The 19,241-nt window shown below is 39.8% G+C and overlaps 1 long non-coding RNA gene across 1 annotated transcript in view; it reads left to right on the top strand.

The window, feature by feature from the left end:
- LOC129487824 (uncharacterized) overlaps positions 1-19,241 on the top strand; it is a 143,398-nt gene that overhangs the window by 14,960 nt on the left and 109,197 nt on the right. Inside the window, exon 2 of the long non-coding RNA XR_008659468.1 lies at positions 13,623-13,810. This is a non-coding gene — a long non-coding RNA (uncharacterized lncRNA). The remainder of the gene's footprint in view (positions 1-13,622; positions 13,811-19,241) is intronic.

Here is a 19,241-nt window from a genome sequence, read left to right as displayed (position 1 = left end):
CTGGGCTGTGGTGATTAGTCCCAGTCATCCAGAAACCCTGGGGAATCTTCACTGGAATTAGAGGCTTCCTTACAATGCCCCTGCTATAGCCTTCTTCTCTATCCAATCTGTGTTACCCTTTTCCATCTGAAGGTCATCTTTCTTAAAGATAAGAAAAGTAAGATAGATGTTCACCAGCTTCTCCTGTTAACACTCAGCTGTAACCATTCTACAATTGGCCGCTCAAAAACAAGTTTATTGCTTCATTGCCCATGCTCGAGTATAACTAAAGTTCCATGGATCATCTTCAGTGTTTTCCTTAAGTTTCAGTTCAGTTAATACCAAAGTTAATCCACTTTTTTTGTCATTGTTCATAGAAGTCCATGCCATCCCCTTATAATTGCTTTTGGTAACATATCTCTCTTAACATATCTATCTTTGTTTTTTAACATGCTTTTGAAAAATGAGTTCATCGGAGAATTCCCTATGGTTTAAAAGAGAAGGAAAGCTCTAGAGAGTAGAGAGTAGTTACTGAGGATTATTAATCATCATTACACTTTGAAGCCAGTTATTGCTTCAGGAGTAAAAAATAAGTGTTGCTCCAAAAGGTGAACTTCTCCCCTCTCCTCCTCCTTCCATCAGTACCTCCCAATGCTTTGAGTTATATGGACTAATCCCATTTGGCCAGAGAGACGTACGGGTTCAAGAATTCCCTCAATCCTGTGAGAAGAATGTGGAAGAACATTATTATAAAGATTTGTACATAGAGGCAAATTTCAACACCCTTTAGATAACACTCACATTCATTTCTCTCCATCAGCTAAAGTTATCTAGCTGAGTCAGATTATCCTCTGCTGCATTCTGTAGGTACTAATTTTCACATTATTTTGATGCTTTTTGTCTCCTATCAGAGTCCTTCTCGCTCTGTACTGCAACCATATTTGGTTTGCTTGCCTCATCCCTTGAGTTGCAAGATCTTGGGAACTTCATCACAGTTGTGTGCCCACTGCCCAGTGTAGGGTCAGGGACATTGTGGGTTCTCAGTGCACATTTGTTGGACAAAGCAGAGCATGCCTGGCACGTGCTACTCAGGAAAGACAGGCCTTTGTGCAGCATAGGTAACTAACCTTGGGAAGCAGAATTTTCCATGTAAAATCTTGAGCTTGCTACTGGTTACTGAGAAACCGACTCAGTGACTGGCATCTTGCCATACTTTGTAATCCTCTGGAAATTACATTTTGAGAACACAACCTCCCCTTTGTGACAGGCAATTAAATAACACATGACTGACTGAATATAAATTATATAGGTATTTTGATTAAAAAAATGTTTCGAGCACTTTCAATTTCAAAATATTTTTGATATTCATGACACATTAGTGTTAGTTTATAAAGGTTTCTGTTCTTCCTGTCAAGTTCTATTTGTGAATCAGGACACGAGTAATATTGCTCAAATGCTGGTCATGTAGAATGTTATCTCTACATTCTTGCTAAGGCAGGGCTGTGAGTGGCAGGGTGGAAACCATGGTATTATCATCAAAAAAGTCTTCATTTGAAGTCAATGAAAAAATAGCGGCCCAAGAATTTGAGTCAAAACTCTACTACTTGGAGAAAATGTATACTTGTCTTTGAGAGTTCTTTAATGGAATGTAAGCTAATGCTGAAAGTGAAATTGAGGGTTTTATTAGCATAACCAGGGTCTTCTGTTGTCCCATTCATATCCCTTGCCCATCTGCTTCAATACCATTGCACAGTGAATCTGTTGCATTTTGTGAGTTTTTACTCTTCTTTTTTTTTTTTTTTTTTTTTTAATTATACTTTAGGGTTTTAGGGTACATGTGCACAATGTGCAGGTTTGTTACATATGTATCCATGTGCCATGTTGATTTCCTGCACCCATTAACTCGTCATTTAGCATTAGGTGTATCTCCTAATGCTGTCCCTCCCCCCTACCCCCACCCCACAACAGTCCCCGAAGTGTGATGTTCCCCTTCCTGTGTCCATGAGTTCTCATTGTTCAATTCCCACCTATGAGTGAGAACATGCGGTGTTTGGTTTTTTGTCCTTGCGATAGTTTACTGAGAATGATGGTTTCCAGTTTCATCCATGTCCCTACAAAGGACACGAACTCATCATTTTTTATGGCTGCATAGTATTCCATGGTGTATATGTGCCACAGTTTCTTAATCCAGTCTATCGTTGTTGGACATTTGGGTTGGTTCCAACTCTTTGCTATTGTGAATAGTGCCGCAATAAACATACGTGTGCATGTGTCTTTATAGCAGCATGATTTATAGTCCTTTGGGTATATACCCAGTAATGGGATGGCTGGGTCAAATGGTATTTCTAGTTCTAGATCCCTGAGGTATCGCCACACTGACTTCCACAATGGTTGAACTAGTTTACAGTCCCACCAACAGTGTAAAAGTGTTCCTATTTCTCCACATCCTCTCCAGCACCTGTTGTTTCCTGATTTTTTAATGACGGCCATTCTAACTGGTGTGAGATGGTATCTCACTGTGGTTTTGATTTGCATTTCTCTGATGGCCAGTGATGAGGAGCATTTCTTCATGTGTTTTTTGGCTGCATAAATGTCTTCTTTTGAGAAGTGTCTGTTCATGTCCTCTGCCCACTTTTTGATGGGGTTGTTTGTTTTTTTCTTGTAAATTTGTTTGAGTTCATTGTAGATTCTGGATATTAGCCCTTTGTCAGATGAGTAGGTTGCAAAAATTTTCTCCCATTGTGTAGGTTGCCTGTTCACTCTGATGATAGTTTCTTTTGCTGTGCAGAAGCTCTTTAGTTTAATGAGATCCCATTTGTCGATTTTGGCTTTTGTTACCATTGCTTTTGGTGTTTTAGACATGAAGTCCTTGCCCACGCCTATGTCCTGAATGGTATTGCCTAGGTTTTCTTGTAGGATTTTAATGGTTTTAGGTCTAACATATAAGTCTTTAATCCATCTTGAATTAATTTTTGTATAAGGTGTAAGGAAGGGATCCAGTTGCAGCTTTCTACATATGGCTAGCCAGTTTTCCCAGCACCATTTATTAAATAGGGAATCCTTTCCCCATTTCTTGTTTTTGTCAGGTTTGTCAAAGATCAGATAGTTGTAGCTATGCGGCATCATTTCTGAGGGCTCTGTTCTGTTCCATTGATCTATGTCTCTGTTGTGGTACCAGTACCATGCTGTTTTGGTTACTGTAGCCTTGTAGTATAGTTTAAAGTCAGGTAGCGTGATGCCTCCAGCTTTGTTCTTTTGGCTTAGGATTGACTTGGCGATGCGGGCTCTTTTTTGGTTCCATATGAACTTTAAAGTAGTTTTTTCCAATTCTGTGAAGAAAGTCATTGGTAGCTTGATGGGGATGGCATTGAATCTATAAATTACCTTGGGCAGTATGGCCATTTTCACGATATTGATTCTTCCAACCCATGAGCATGGAATGTTCTTCCATTTGTTTGTATCCTCTTTTATTTCATTGAGCAGTGGTTTGTAGTTCTCCTTGAAGAGGTCCTTCACATCCCTTGTAAGTTGGATTCCTAGGTATTTTATTCTCTTTGAAGCAATTGTGAATGGGAGTTCACTCATGATTTGGCTCTCTGTTTGTCTGTTATTGGTGTACAAGAATGCTTGTGATTTTTGTACATTAATTTTGTATCCTGAGACTTTGCTGAAGTTGCTAATCAGCTTAAGGAGATTTTGGGCTGAGGCAATGGGGTTTTCTAGATATACAATCATGTCATCTGCAAACAGGGACAATTTGACTTCCTCTTTTCCTAATTGAATACCCTTTATTTCCTTCTCCTGCCTGATTGCTCTGGCCAGAACTTCCAGCACTATGTTGAATAGGAGCGGTGAGAGAGGGCATCCCTGTCTTGTGCCAGTTTTCAGAGGGAATGCTTCCAGTTTTTGCCCATTCAGTATGATATTGGCTGTGGGTTTGTTGTAGATAGCTCTTATTATTTTGAGATACGTCCCATCAATACCTAATTTATTGAGAGTTTTTAGCATGAAGGGTTGTTGAATTTTGTCAAAGGCCTTTTCTGCATCTATTGAGATAATCATGTGGTTTTTGTCTTTGGTTCTGCTTATATGCTGGATTATATTTATTGATTTGCATATGTTGAACCAGCCTTGCATCCCAGGGATGAAGCCCACTTGATCATGGTGGATAAGCTTTTTGATGTGCTGCTGGATTCGGTTTGCCAGTATTTTATTGAGGATTTTTGCATCAATGTTCATCAAGGATATTGGTCTGAAATTCTCTTTTTTGGTTATGTCTCTGCCAGGTTTTGGTATCAGGACGATGCTGGCTTCGTAAAATGTGTTAGGGAGTATTCCCTCTTTTTCTATCGATTGGAATAGTTTCAGAAGGAATGGTACCAGTTCCTCCTTGTACCTCTGGTAGAATTCAGCTGTGAATCCATCAGGTCCTGGACTCCTTTTGGTTGGTAAGCTATTGATTATTGCCACAATTTCAGAACCTGTTATTGGTCTATTCAGAGATTCAACTTCTTCCTGGTTTAGTCTTGGGAGGGTATATTTTTGGAGGAATTTATCCATTTCTTCTAGATTTTCTAGTTTATTTGCATAGAGGTGTTTGTAGTATTCTCTGATGGTAGATTGTATTTCTGTGGGATCGGTGGTGATATCCCCTTTTTCGTTTTTTATTGCATCTATTTGATTCTTCTCTCTTTTCTTCTTTATTAGTCTTGCTAGCAGTCCATCAATTTTGTTGATCTTTTCAAAAAACCAGCTCCTGGATTCATTAATTTTTTGAAGGGTTTTTTGTGTCTCTATTTCCTTCAGTTCTGCTCTGATTTTAGTTATTTCTAGCCTTCTGCTAGCTTTTGAATGTGTTTGCTCTTGCTTTTCTAGTTCTTTTAATTGTGATGTTAGGGTGTCAATTTTGGATCTTTCCTGCTTTCTCTTGTGGGCATTTAGTGCTATAAATTTCCCTCTACACACTGCTTTGAACGTGTCCCAGAGATTCTGGTATGTTGTGTCTTTGTTCTCGTTGGTTTCAAAGAACATCTTTATTTCTGCCTTCATTTCATTATGTACCCAATAGTCATTCAGGAGCAGGTTGTTCAGTTTCCATGTAGTTGAGTGGTTTTGACTGAGTTTCTTAATCCTGAGTTCTAGTTTGATTGCACTGTGGTCTGAGAGACAGTTTGTTATAATCTCTGTTCTTTTACATTTGCTGAGAAGAGCTTTACTTCCAACTATGTGGTCAATTTTGGAATAGGTGTGGTGTGGTGCTGAAAAAAATGTATATTCTGTTGATTTGGGGTGGAGAGTTCTGTAGATGTCTATTAGGTCCACTTTATGTAGAGCTGAGTTCAATTCCTGGATATCCTTGTTAACTTTCTGTCTCATTGATCTGTCTAATGCTGACAGTGGGGTGTTAAAATCTCCCATTATTATTGTGTGGGAGTTTAAGTCCCTTTGTAGGTCACTGAGGACTTGCTTTATGAATCTGGGTGCTCCTGTGTTGGGTGCATATATATTTAGGATAGTTAGCTCTTCTTGTTGAATTGATCCCTTTACCATTATGTAATGGCCTTCTTTGTCTCTTTTGATCTTTGTTGGTTTAAAGTCTATTTTATCAGAGACTAGGATTGCAACCCCTGCCTTTTTTTGTTTTCCAGTTGCTTGATAGATCTTCCTCCATCCCTTTATTTTGAGTCTATGTGTGTCTCTGCACGTGAGATGGGTTTCCTGAATACAGCACACTGATGGGTCCTGACTCCTTATCCAGTTTGCCAGTCTGTGTCTTTTGATTGGAGCATTTAGCCCATTTACATTTAACGTGAATATTGTTATGTGTGAATCTGATCCTGTCATTATGATGTTAGTTGGTTATTTTGCTCGTTAGTTGCTATAGTTTCTTCCTAGCCTCGATGGTCTTTACAATTTGGCATGTTTTTGCAGTGGCTGGTACCGGTTGTTCCTTTCCATGTTTAGTGCTTCCTTCAGGAGCTCTTTTAGGGCAGGCCTGGTGGTGACAAAATCACTCAGCGTTTGCTTGTCTGTAAAGTATTTTATTTCTCCTTCACTTATGAAGCTTAGTTTGGCGGGATAGGAAATTCTGGGTTGAAAATTCTTTTCTTTAAGAATGTTGAATATCGGCCCCCACTCTCTACTGGCTTGTAGAGTTTCTGCTGAGAGATCAGCTGTTAGTCTGATGGGCTTCCCTTTGTGGGTAACCCGACCTTTCTCTCTGGCTGCCCTTAACATTTTTTCCTTCATTTCCACTTTGGTGAATCTGACAATTATGTGTCTTGGAGTTGCCCTTCTCGAGGAGTATCTTTGTGGCGTTCTCTGTATTTCCTGAATCTGAATGCTGGCCTGCCTTGCTAGATTGGGGAAGTTCTCCTGGATAATATCTTGCAGAGTGTTTTCCAACTTGGTTCCATTCTCCCCATCATTTTCAGGTACACCAATCAGACGTAGGTTTGGTCTTTTCACATAGTCCCAAATTTCTTGGAGGCTTTGTTCATTTCTTTTTATTCTTTTTTCTCTAAACTTCCCTTCTCTCTTCATTTCATTCATTTCATCTTCTATCAGCGATACCCTTTCTTCCAGTTGATCGCATCTGCTACTGAGGCTTCTGCATTCTTCGCGTAGTTCTCGAAACTTGGCTTTCAGCTCCATCATCTCCTTTAAGCCCTTCTCTCCGTTGGTTATTCTAGTTATCCATTCTTCTAATTTTTTTTCAAAGTTTGTATCTTCTTTGCTATTGTTTTGAATTTCCTCTCGTAGCTCAGAGTAGTTTGATCGTCTGAAGCCTTCTTCTCTCAACTCATCAAAGTCATCCTCCATCCAGCTTTGTTCCGTTGCTGGTGAGGAACTGCGTTCCTTTGGAGGAGGAGAGGTGCTCTGTTTTTTAGAGTTTCCAGTTTTTTTGGTCTGTTTTTTCCCTATCTTTGTGGTTTTGTCTACTTTTTGTCTTCGATGATGGTGATGTACAGATGGGTTTTTGGTGTGGATGTCCTTTCTGTTTGTTAATTTTCCTTCTACCAGACAAGACCCTCAGCTGCAGGTCTGTTGGAGTTTACTAGAGGTCCACTCCAGACCCTGTTTGGCTGGGTGTCAGCACCGGTGGCTGCAGAACAGCGGATTTTCGTGAGACCACAAATTCAGCTGTCTGATAGTTCCTCTGAAAGTTTTGTCTCAGAGGAGTACCCGGTTGAATGAGGTGTCAGTCTGTCCCTACTGGGGGGGTGCCTCACAGTTAGGCTGCTCAGGGGTGAGGGACCCACTTTAGGAGGCAGTCTGTCCGTTCTCAGATCTCCAGCTGTGTGCTGGGAGAACCACCACTCTCTTCAAAGCTGTCAGTCAGACAGGGAAATTTAAGGCTGTGGAGATTCTCGCTGAGTTTTTGGTTATCTGTGCCCTGCCCCCAGAGGTGGAGCCTACAGAGGCAGGCAGGCCTCCTTGAGCTGTGGTGGGCTCCACCCAGTTCGAGCTTCCTGGCTGCTTTGTTTACCTAAGCAAGCCTGGGCAATGGCGGGCGCCCCTCCCCCAGCCTCGTTGCCGCCTTGCAGCGTGATCTCAGACTGCTGTGCTAGCAATCAGCAAGACTCTGTGGGCATAGGACCCTCCGAGCCAGGTGCAGGACACAATCTCCCAGTGTGCCGTTTTCCAGGCCCGTTGGAAAAGCGCAGTATTAGGACAGGACTGACCCGATATTCCAGGTGCCGTCTGTTTCCCCTTTCTTTGACTAGGAAAGGGAACTCCCTGACCCCTTGCGCTTCCCGAGTGAGGCAATGCCTCGCCCTGCTTCGGCTCGCGCACAGTGTGCTTCACCAACTGTCCTGAACCCACTGTTAGGCACTCCCTAGTGAGATGAAACCGGTACCTCAAGCAGAAATGCAGAAATCACCCGTCTTCTGTGTCGCTGGGGCTGGGAGCTGGAGACTGGAGCTGTTCCTATTCGGCCATCTTGGCTCCACCTCCTTTACTCTTCTTTAGTAGTATTTTGGGAAATTAGAATTGGCTCTTTCATATAGTAAAGCTCAGAAACCTTCATCCTCCCTGAATGATACCTGTTTATCACACTGCTTTTGGAAGGAGCTGAAAGAGTTGTGGACTTAGCAAAATGTAGAGTCATTAAGGATTTTCCAGACATATTTAAGCGTGCTAATACTCTAAGAATGATATTTTAGCAGAAACATCTAATGTTTTGCCACCAGGTTATTTACAATACTAGATGAAGTTCAAGGAGTCTTTGGCTTTGCTTTTCGTTTCCCTACAAATTATTTTCCAGCCTCTGTGGATTTTCTGAAGTTTGTCTTTGTGCTCCTCCCAGAACTGACCACAAGAGAAGACTCCCATTCAGACTCTTCGTTCTCTGGTTCAGAGGTTTGATGTAATGGTTGTCTCATTATACATGGTCAGCCACAGGATATACTTCATCCATTGCAGAGCTGTACTGTGAGTTCCAGAATAATCAGTCTTTGAATCTTTGAACCAGGGCCTTCTGTTGTCCCATGTATGTGAACATTCTAAGAGTACAATTATATCCAGACACATTTTTAAAACTTTGATTTTTGTTTAGATTACACCAATAGACAAAAGACTAGAAAATATGATCAAGAAAATGTGCTAATCTTTTGGAAGCCAATGGAGTTCGATGGCAGCAGAACTATTGATTAAAAGTCCAGTTCTAGATCCTTGAGGATAAATCATGCTCCTATAAAGACACATGCACACACATATGTTTATTGCGGCACTATTCACAATAGCAAAGACTTGGAATCAACCCAAAATGTCCATCAATGATAGACTGAATTAAGAAAATGTGGCACATATACACCATGGAATACTATGCAGCCATAAAAAAGGATGAGTTCATGACCTTTGCAGGGACATGGATGAACCTGGAAACCATCATTCTCAGCAAACTATCACAAGGACAGAAAACCAAACACCGCATGTTCTCACCCACAGGTGGAAACTGAACAATGAGAACACTTGGACACAGGGCAGGGAACATCACACACCAGGGCCTATCGGGGGCTGGGGGATCTGGGGGAGGGATAGCATTAGGAGATATACCTAATGTAAATCATGAGTTAATGGATGCAGCAAACCAACATGGCACATGTATACCTATGTAACAAACTTGCACATTGTGCATATGTACCCTGGAAAGTATAATAATAAAAAATAATAATTAAAGTCTTGAGTCAAGTGTTTACACTTTGTAATTCAACAAATTACATTGATTTATTACATTTATTACACTAATTCTAGTTGCGTAGGTAGACAGATAAGTAAACAGAATAAATCACATTAGTGTTCTGAAGACTGTGATAGATATAAGGTTCATGAATACATGAAACAGGGACAGCCAGCCCAATTGTTGGTTTTAACAATAAACCCTTTTATTGAGTGTTTATTATGTGCCAAGCACGAAAGTATTTTATATACGTTATATTTAATTTGGCTACAGCTTTATGCATTCATTTATTTCATAGACAATAAACTTAGTATGGTCACTGATGTTGCCACCAAATTTGAGCACCACTTTTGCTGGCCAACTCTTACTTGCCATTTATCATGAAGCACCATCATGGCAATAGTTTTCTGACATACGAGTTGGTTAGAATTAGAACCACACTTTGTATAACTCATTTCCTCTGACCAGACAAAAAAGGAGGACTGATTATAATAGGACTGCTAAGCTAATTACTTAGTGGCAAGCTGTAAGTCCAAAACCACAAAATAAGAAGGCAAAAGACATTCTAATAAAAATATGCTTCAGCAAGGCCTTAGGTCATATGGTATAAACATTTGCAGGATTTGTTTTGTTTTGTTTTGCAGCCTAAGTTCCATGCTATAATCAGAAATACGTGACACATTTTGAACAAAGGAAATATGTACCCAACAAAGTGTTAAAATGGAGCTGCCAACCAGACAAACCCTAGAAATATGTAGTCACTTACCAGGCAAAACACAACTACATGTGTTCCCAATGTGGAAGGCATTCTGGATGTGTATGCATCCACATTTATAGATGAGGTTAGTTTCACTGTCAATGTATCAAAAATGGGAGATGATAATATGCAAATCATAACCCTTCAATACAGGAATGCATTGTCTTAATTTTTGTTGTAGACATTAAAAGTGAACAAAGACGGCCGGGCACGGTGGCTCACGCCTGTAATCCCAGCACTTTGGGAGGCTGAGGTGGGCGTATCACGAGGTCAGGAGATCGAGACCATCCTGGCTAACACGGTGAAACCCCATCTCTACTAAAAATACAAAAAAATTAGCCAGGCGTGGTGGTGGGCGCCTGCAGTCCCAGCTACTAGGGAGGCTGAGGCAGGAGAATGGCGTGAACCTGGGAGGCGGAGCTTGCAGTGAGCCAAGATCATGCCATTGCACTCCAGCCTGGGTGACAGAGCGAGACTCTGTCTCAAAAAAAAAAAAAAAAAAAAAAAAAAGAACAAAAACTAAACTTCCGATAAAATCTTTGCATTTCAAAGGTACAGGTTTGACAACCATCCAGGGATTCTAAAGATGTTTTATTTTTTTCCAAATCTCCAGTGGCCACCCACCTTTTCTAAGATTCTATTCCTCCTGACAGCTTGGAATTGCTTTGGGGCCAATATATTTTATTCATTACTGATATCCTTCAAAACACACCTTTACTTCACAAGTAGAAACATATTGACAACCTAATAATTGGGTTGATAACTTGTTAGGTGGAAACGCAATTCCTGAGAAATAGAAAGCAACACTGATTCTTCCTTTTCTCAAGCAAACACCACAACACAAAACTGAGCAAATCTACCAGTGGGCAAGAGCCTAGAATTGATAAAAATGGAGGTTCCCATCTTTATTTTTCTTCTTTCCCTCCTGTTTCTCCAGGACAGCCTGCCTCCTCCCCTCAACCCCCAGCTTTAGTTGCTGGTGCTGAGATCATATCGTGGAATCGTACAGGTGTAAGTTAAAAATAAACTTAGAGCAAATGATTCTCTTTTGATTCCCTACCCAATCTACACTCTTCCCTGTCACCTCTATGTCATTCCTGGCGGGTGGACATGAAGCCCCAAGTGACAGGCAAGCATCCATGTTCCAATTACCATTCCCAGTTTGAATGACTTTGTTTGCAGGATCTTACTTCTGCTTAACTAAATTTGCACCCCACCCTCCATGCACTTAAAATCCCTTTAAAATTTGTTGATCCTTAGTCACCTCCCTGGAGCTCCTTCTATTTATACACAATAACTGATTTCCAAATATTGAAAATCAACTCTTGTAGTCCCTCTAGTTTTTGTTTACTTACTTGCTTCATTCCCCACGGGCTGAACACTCCAGTTCCCTGGACTTTTCTCATATGATATGTACTCGAGCTCTTTATGCCCAGATTTTCGGGGGGTGATTTACTATCTTAGCAGGCTATCAAATCTCTGGCTTTGCTCCCCAGCATAGGACTATGCACCTCCTCACACTGTCCCCCTGCAGCCATGCCTGATCTATGTCTCAGGTTGACTTTATATTTCAGTAGCCCTCTTAGGTTGCAACTTTTCTTCCTAAAAACTCATGCTGAGCTCCTCTGAGGACCCAGGTGTATGACTTGATGTCTCTGCCACTCTCTTCTTTTTGTGCATCAGTCTAGGCTGTCAGATTTAATTTTTGTTTTTATTTTTCATCTGGAAGCAATTGGTCAGTGTGCCTTTTATATCCTTATTCATTCCCATACAATTGCTGAACAAGACTGAGTTAAGCACAGAATTCAGTAAAAAGCATTGGCTAAGAGAGCAGTCTCAGGAGTTTGGCAGATTTGGGTTAACCTCTTAAAGTTCCCATTTCCTCACCTTTAAAATGCTGGCACTAGTTCTGCCCTCACGAAGTGGTTGTGTGGATTAAATTAGATAAAGTGTCTAGCACAGCATCTGGTCTACAATAAGGACTCACAGAATGTTAGCTGCGCTTAGTATTTCAGTATCATGAATGACCTTTTTATAAATGCTGATGTCCTGATAAACATCTTCTCTGGCCCCTGTTGTATTGAGAGGAGGTAAAGAGCAAGGTGTCCTGGGTCTCCAGGGATGCTAGAGAAATAAGTAGAGGTTGAATGCAGGGAGTCTGAAGCTCCAGCATGGCTGCTCACTACCCAGGCAAGGCATTTCATCTCCCAGGGTCTCAGAGTTCTCATTTGTAAAATGGGGATGATAGCATTGACCCCATAGGGCTGAAAAAGTGGGTTACCTTTCCTCAGCCATCATAAGGGTCATGGCCAATATACCTATAATGAAAGGTAGGTTAACAAGAGAAAACCATAACAAATTGATTTACTCAAAGTTTTGTGTGATATGCAGCTTCAGAAATGAAAACCCAAAGACCCAGGGAAAATTGTCTATTCCTATGCTTAGGTTCAGTAAAGTATGGACAGCTGTGTAGAAATGTGATAGGAAAAAAGAATATGATCTATTGATAATAGACTGAGAGGGAAATCCAGCAAGTCCTGTCTGTTTAGAGCCTTTCAGGCCTCTCTCTGCGGCATTCCTTTCCTCTGGGTATGGGTCAGGACACCTGTCACATGAGAGTCTTCAAGGGAGAAGGGAGAAGATCACTGAGTGACCTCTCTAGGTTTTACTGGCTTGCTTTGGGAAGAGGAATTCTAGTGTCTAAGATCTACCTTGGGGGAAAGAAATTTTGGTTTCTATGAATTGCTTTGGGGACAGAAAAAGGGGCAGGAGACAGGAAGATGGGAGAAGGTCAGAGAGACCTTGCTTCTGAAGTCCCTCCACTGTCTTTCGGTTCAAAGTATTCAGCATGCCAAGGCTCCATACATTCAGGGTGTAATATTCTGAGCCCTGACACTTCATGGGGCACTGTGAAGATTTAGTGAGGTAATATAGGTAGAACAGCACCTGGCACAATAGGAATAATAGTGTTTATTATGGTTGTTGTTGTAAAGGCCTCCGTATGTTATGTTCACATTTCAGGATTCCTACTAACTGCTTGTTTTCTAGACAAATCAATTCTGGTATGTTAAGGTATTATGCAAACTAGATCTTCAAACAGTCCACATTTTGGGAAAGATCTAGGGAGATAAAATCAACCAAAGATAACTTTTAGTATCAATATGAATAATTTGATATCTGGGGATGTTATTGATGTCTGGGTGGTGTTATGTCAATGACAGTGGCTATTAACTGTTTGTTATCTATTAAATCTGAATCTAAATGAGAATGTAGGAGAAGGTGAGACTGTATATAGCTTTCATTTTTAGAAAAAGTATACTTTCCTATATTTCCCAAATTTTCTGTAATGAGTACATATTCATGTTAAAATTAGTAAAAAAAATTGTTTTAAAAATAAAAGAAATAATATAAATCTAGCTCTTTCCATCCTCCCTACCCCTTACAACCCCACTAATGTATTGAGTCCCTGCCATGTGCCTTGCTTGTTTCTTCTTTGCTTTAATGGGAAAATGTGTATTCAAAGTTATGTACAAATTCTATGAAGTTAAAAGGATTGGAATGTGACTCCCTTTTATGCCATTTAGAATTGTAGATTGCTTCATTGAAAACTCTGGTTATCAGTATGTAATCCTGATAAGAAATTTTGAAGTACTTAAACGGTTAGTTTCTAAATCAATATCACACTTTCATCTTCATTCCCAGGCATCGCCTATGCAGGCAATTAAAGGATGTTAATGGAAAAGTGTTTCAGGCAGAATAATGGCCCTCAAAGATGTTGACACCAGAATCTTCAAACCTGTGCATATGTTACCTAACATGACAAAAGGGACTTTGCGGATGTGATTAAGGTTAAGAACTTTGAGAAGGGAAGATTATCCTGGATTATACAGGTAGGCCCAATCTAATGACATAAGTCCTTAAAAGCAAAGAATATTTCTCAGCTACAGAGAATCAGAGAGGTGGCAGTGTGGACTCTACTGTCACTGACTTTGAAGACAGAGGAATGGAGTCATAAGCCAAGGAATGAAGGCAGCTTCTAGAAGTTGGAAAAGACAAGAAAATGGATTCTTCTCTAGATCTGACAGAAAGGTACGCAACCCTGATGACACTGGTTTTAGTCTAGTGATACCTGTGTCCAATTTCTGACCTACAAAACTGTAAGATAATAAATATGCCTTGCTAAGCTATGAGGTTTGTAGTAATTTATTGCACCAGCAATAGGAAACTAACACAATAAGTAAACACTGGTAACACCTTATAGTATACTTATATTTCTCAATGAGATGAGGCTTAAGCAAGCAGTGTTAACAGTAACATCTAAAGCCCAGTCGTTCATTGTTGAGGATATTAGAAAAGGAGAGACCCAGATCTGAAGTTTACTGACTGTTACAAGAGGCAAGCAGAAACACAACCCTTATTGGTAGGATTCTTGGACAAGATAACCAAGAGGAACTGGTACAAACATGAACAAAGAGATCTGTGAAAGCTCAATCTTTGTCCTGAACTTTTACCAAAGGAAAATGACTTGACAGTGGTGAAGTAGAGATTTAATTTAAAGTCCTGAATAGAAGTGTTACTCCAGTTTGCCTTTCGATTCTCACATGTCCTTACAATGGGAACTATAGCTGTGTTATATCATAGGTTTATGTATACATACATGTGAAATAAAGCATTTTTAAAAGCAATACTATCACAGTTGTTAACTTTATTATTAGAAAGATATAAATTTGATGTATTTTGCAGGCTAATGGTGCTAGTGATTTTTTTTCATGAAAAGAAATTTCATAATTGGATTGCATAGAAACTGTGAATTCATGGCATTGGGACCAGAAAAGAGGAAAGAAAGGTGTGAATAAAAAAGGAGTAGGGATAGAGTGGACAGTGGATCCACAAAATATTCTATGAAATGTCCTTTAGCTGGAAAAAGATTATATAAACTGATGAAAACACAAGTGTCCAGGCTTTTCCTGTTGATGACATCTCTTCCAGGTGGAGAGCAAGTAGCTAGCTAAAGAATCAAGAATCACCCCCAAGCCCAATGGAAGATGGATTCACTGTGATTTGAGAGCATGACTTAGAAATCTTTAGAAAGAGTTTTTAATCATTATAAAAATAATACACTTCCATAGCAATAAAAATTCATATAAGGCTGAAGGTATAAAAAGCCTTCCTGCTGCCCACTACCTACTCCCCATTGACCCTTCCAAGTTCAAGGAGAACTTCTTCTGTTTGTGTGTCTTTATCTTTGGCAGCTAGCTGACCAATGTCACAAGCAGACATTTACCTTTATTATCTACCTATTTTGGATTGAGGAATTTAGTTCACTACGAGAAATCCTACCCCACCCTCAATTTTGTTTTTACTTGTCTTTTTATTTCAGGTATTCTATTGGTAACTTTAATAATTTCAAATGACATAGTTAAACATACATATCTTGATTTATTACACGTAGCCAACACTTTAAAGGAGATTACATGAGGAAATTAGTGTTCTTATAGTGTTGTCTGCCCTCAAACAGTCTCTACCTACTTTTTCCATTTTTTACTTTGTTTTGCACAAGTACATTCTCACCTTTTAAAGATTATTTGTTTTTTAAAGAAAGATCAATGGGAGGGAATCTTGAATATTATGTCTGAAAGTCTGTATTTTACTTTTATACTCAATTAGAATTTTTCTGCATATACAACTCTAGATTCAAAATAATTCTCCTTCTGAACTTTGGAAGCCTTCGTTCTTCTTTTTCTAAAGTCCATGGTTGCTGATAAGAAATAGCATGTCAACCTGATTCTCTCTTTTTTGTAAGTAACTTGGGTTTCATTTGTCAAAATTTGGGAGATCTTCTCTTCAATCTTCATGTCTTAAAGTTTTTTATGTCCTTTCTCTTCCATTCTGTTCAGTACTATATGACCTTTTAGCCTGAAGACTGGTCTTTTGGAAAATCTTTCTTTTATTGTTTCTCAGATAATCCCCCCCTCCATTTTTATTGTCCTTCTCTTCAGGAACTCCTATTAGAACGCAGTTCACTGCCCTGATGGGTTTCCTTCTTTCTTCCTTTAAAATTCTTTTTCTTGATTTCCATCTTTCTTTCATTTCAACTTTGTTCCTTCCCCATTCCCCTAAATTATTTCTGAATCCCTTAGAGTTAATTTTTCTGTTGGCCCCTCTTTTCTTTTTCTCTTGAACTCTTAATTTTCCTCACATTTCTGATAATCCTTTCTTGTTTATTCATATTTTTAAGTGAAGGATTAGGTTGGTTAGTATAGGGAGCTGATGTGCATGTCTTTCATCTTTGTATAGATCTTTTTCACTAATAGATAGCCTCCTGAATGTGAAGACCAACTATAAGCTTTGTATTTTGGATGCAGTATGTATTCAATGACAGTCTTCACGTTAGACTGCATGATTAAGGAAGATTAGGCAGGTTGGGGCCCCCAAGGCCCAGGTGAGCAGGGTCCTACTCTGGAATACCATCCCCATAATAGATACCTAAGCTCCATCCATGCTGACAGCTCAATTTACTTAGAGCTCTGTATTCTGACTTCAAATGGCAACAACTCTGCATGAGCAGGGCTGGGGCTTAGCCAACACCGGTTATCCCTTATTTACTCAGGTCTTTAGACAATCACCCCTGTCTTGGGTCTCCTTCCCTAGGTACTCTTCATAGCTGACTTAGAACTGGGAGCCCTTCAGAAATCCTCTCTGAAGATGGCACTCACATCCACTTCAGCCTTTTCTTCACCCTTGCTGATTTGTGCCTATCTCTGGATTATCCATCATTTGGTTTCCAATTGTCTTTTGTTTTCCAAAAATTTATCTAGATCTTTTCTTACTTCATGCCCATACTTCCTTTTATGGGCTGAATTGTGTCCCCTTAAATTCATATGTTGAAGCCCCAGCCCCCAGTACCTCAGAATGTGGTTGTGTTTAAAGAGAAGATCTTTAAAGAGTTAATTAAGGCTAAATGAGGTCATTAGGGTGTACCCTAAGCTCATATGACTGGTGTCCTATAAGAGGGTGAGATTACGACATAGACATGTTTAAAGCAAAGACACAGGTGAGAAGATAGTTATCTATAAACCAAGGAGAGAGGCCTCAGAAGGAAACAACCCTACTGATACCTTGATCTTGAACTTCTAGGCTTTAGAATTATAAGCAAATAAATTTCTGTTATTTAAGCCATCCAGCCTGTGGTATAGTACTTCATCATAGCAAACTAATATGCTTGCCATACTTGGGACTTTTTATAAATAAATTTATTATACTTTACAATAATACAATGTGATTTTGGGAGAGGAAGTTAGTACACATGTTCTGTCTTTGATCTTGAACTGGAAGCCCAGAGTAACTTCTGAGTTACCATCTCTGTCTTAGTCCATTCAGGCTGCTATAACAGAATACCATAGTCTTGGTGGCTTATAAACAACAGAAATTTCTCACAGTTCTTGAGGCCAGCAAGTCCAAAATCAAGGCACCAGTAAATTTGGTGTCAGTTCCTGGTGAAGGCCTGCTTCCCGGTTCACAGATGGCTATCTTTTCACTGTCTTCTCACATGGCAGAAAAGCAAGAGAGCTCTCTGGGGTCTTTTACATGAGGGTACTAATTCCATTCATGAGGGCTCTGCCCTCATGACCTAATCACTTCCCAAAGGCCCCACCTCCAAATACCATCACATTGGAAATTAGGTTTCAACATATGAATTTTAGGGAGTACCAATATGCAGTGCATAGCAATTCCTGTGAATGACTGCGTATAGGAACGTAGATTAGAAGGCCTGGGGTTTGTTTCATTCTCATGGAAAAACACAACTGTGGGTCTCATTTCTTGAATCTTTCCTATGTGCCAGGCCCTGTGCTGTGCTAAACCTTTATAAATATCACCTCATTTAATCATCCAAACACCACAGAGGGAGGGTACTTGATGTGGTTTGGCTGTGCCCCCACCCAAATCTCACCTTGAATCATAATAATCCCCATGTATCAAGGGCATGACCAGATGGATATAATTGAATCATTGGGGCCATTTCCCCCATTCTGTTCTCATGGTAGTAAATAAGTCTCATGAGATCCGATGGTTTTATAAATGGAAGTTACCCTGCACAAGCTCTTTTGCCTGCCACCATGTAAGATGTGACCTTGCTCCTCATTAGCCTTCCACCATAATTGTGAGGCCACCCCAGCTATGTGGAACTGTGGCCAGTTAAACTTCTTTCCTTTATAAATTGCCCAGTCTTGGGTATGTCTTTATTAGCAGCATGAGAACAGACTAATACAGTACTCTTATTACCTCTACTTTGCATATGAGAAAACTGAGCCACACAAAGGATGAATAATGCTGACCAATTGGCTGGGTATTTGGATGATTCAGGAAATTCACCCCACATGCATTTTATCAGATTTTAGTAAAACTTTAAATTTTGAAATCTTCTTTGTATTTCTTAACAGTCATTTAAAGGAAGAATTATTTAACTGATATTTGAGGCAGTCTGTCATTGACATCATTCCTACTGCTAAATCAATTGCTAACCTTCCACTGGCTTTAACATTTGGCTACCTCACTGGGAGCATGAATTGGACAGATTTTCACAGTGCTGCTTTTGATTGACAGTACTGGCTTAATGGTGGGTATAAGTGGAAGGAACTAGGAAATTCTACCTTATCTTTTATTAACTTTAACAATGTTGCATGTGTGAGTATAGCACCGTCCCTACTCTGCAGGGAGATGGAACGTACGCAGATAACTCTGGAAAGAGAGAGATCCAGTTTGGTTTCTTTTCAGTCTGTTTTATGGTCCTAAAACTACTACAAAAAATAATTAAAGCTTTTCTCTACTTTCACAGTTCCTTGACCTTCAGCTTCATTGACTTTTGTCTCTGTTTCTAATTTTTCGATCCATTGGACATATTCTATCTTCAGTAATAGTTTCAGCTTTGAAATTTTAAGAGCCAATTGAAACTCTTCCACTGAATCTTTTGTCCCCCCTTTTGACTCATGAAATCCTCTGGCCTTGTGAGGTATCACAACCCTATCTCAGTTGAGCAATTTTCTTGTGGCTTCCCTTCATTCCCATTGCAGTCAGATTCACTTGTGTCATTCTCATAATTTTCTCATATGCTCCCTCAGTTCTTTTCCACCTGAATTATTTTTCCATTCTATGCATCCACAACTCATGCAATCTTTCTGATTTTCTTTTTGCATTCGTATACTGATGAATTTTGTTCCTTTAACAGCTATTTATTATCTACTCTGCACCAATCATTGGATGTAGTGGTGAATAAGATGGACAAAATTTCTACTCTCAGCTTACATTTTGGTGATGGGAGAT

Source organism: Symphalangus syndactylus, chromosome 8 (genome assembly GCF_028878055.3).
Source record: "Symphalangus syndactylus isolate Jambi chromosome 8, NHGRI_mSymSyn1-v2.1_pri, whole genome shotgun sequence".
Lineage (NCBI taxonomy): Eukaryota > Metazoa > Chordata > Mammalia > Primates > Hylobatidae > Symphalangus > Symphalangus syndactylus.
Note: the sequence above shows the minus strand (reverse complement) of the source record. Positions and strands in the feature narration are given on the sequence as shown.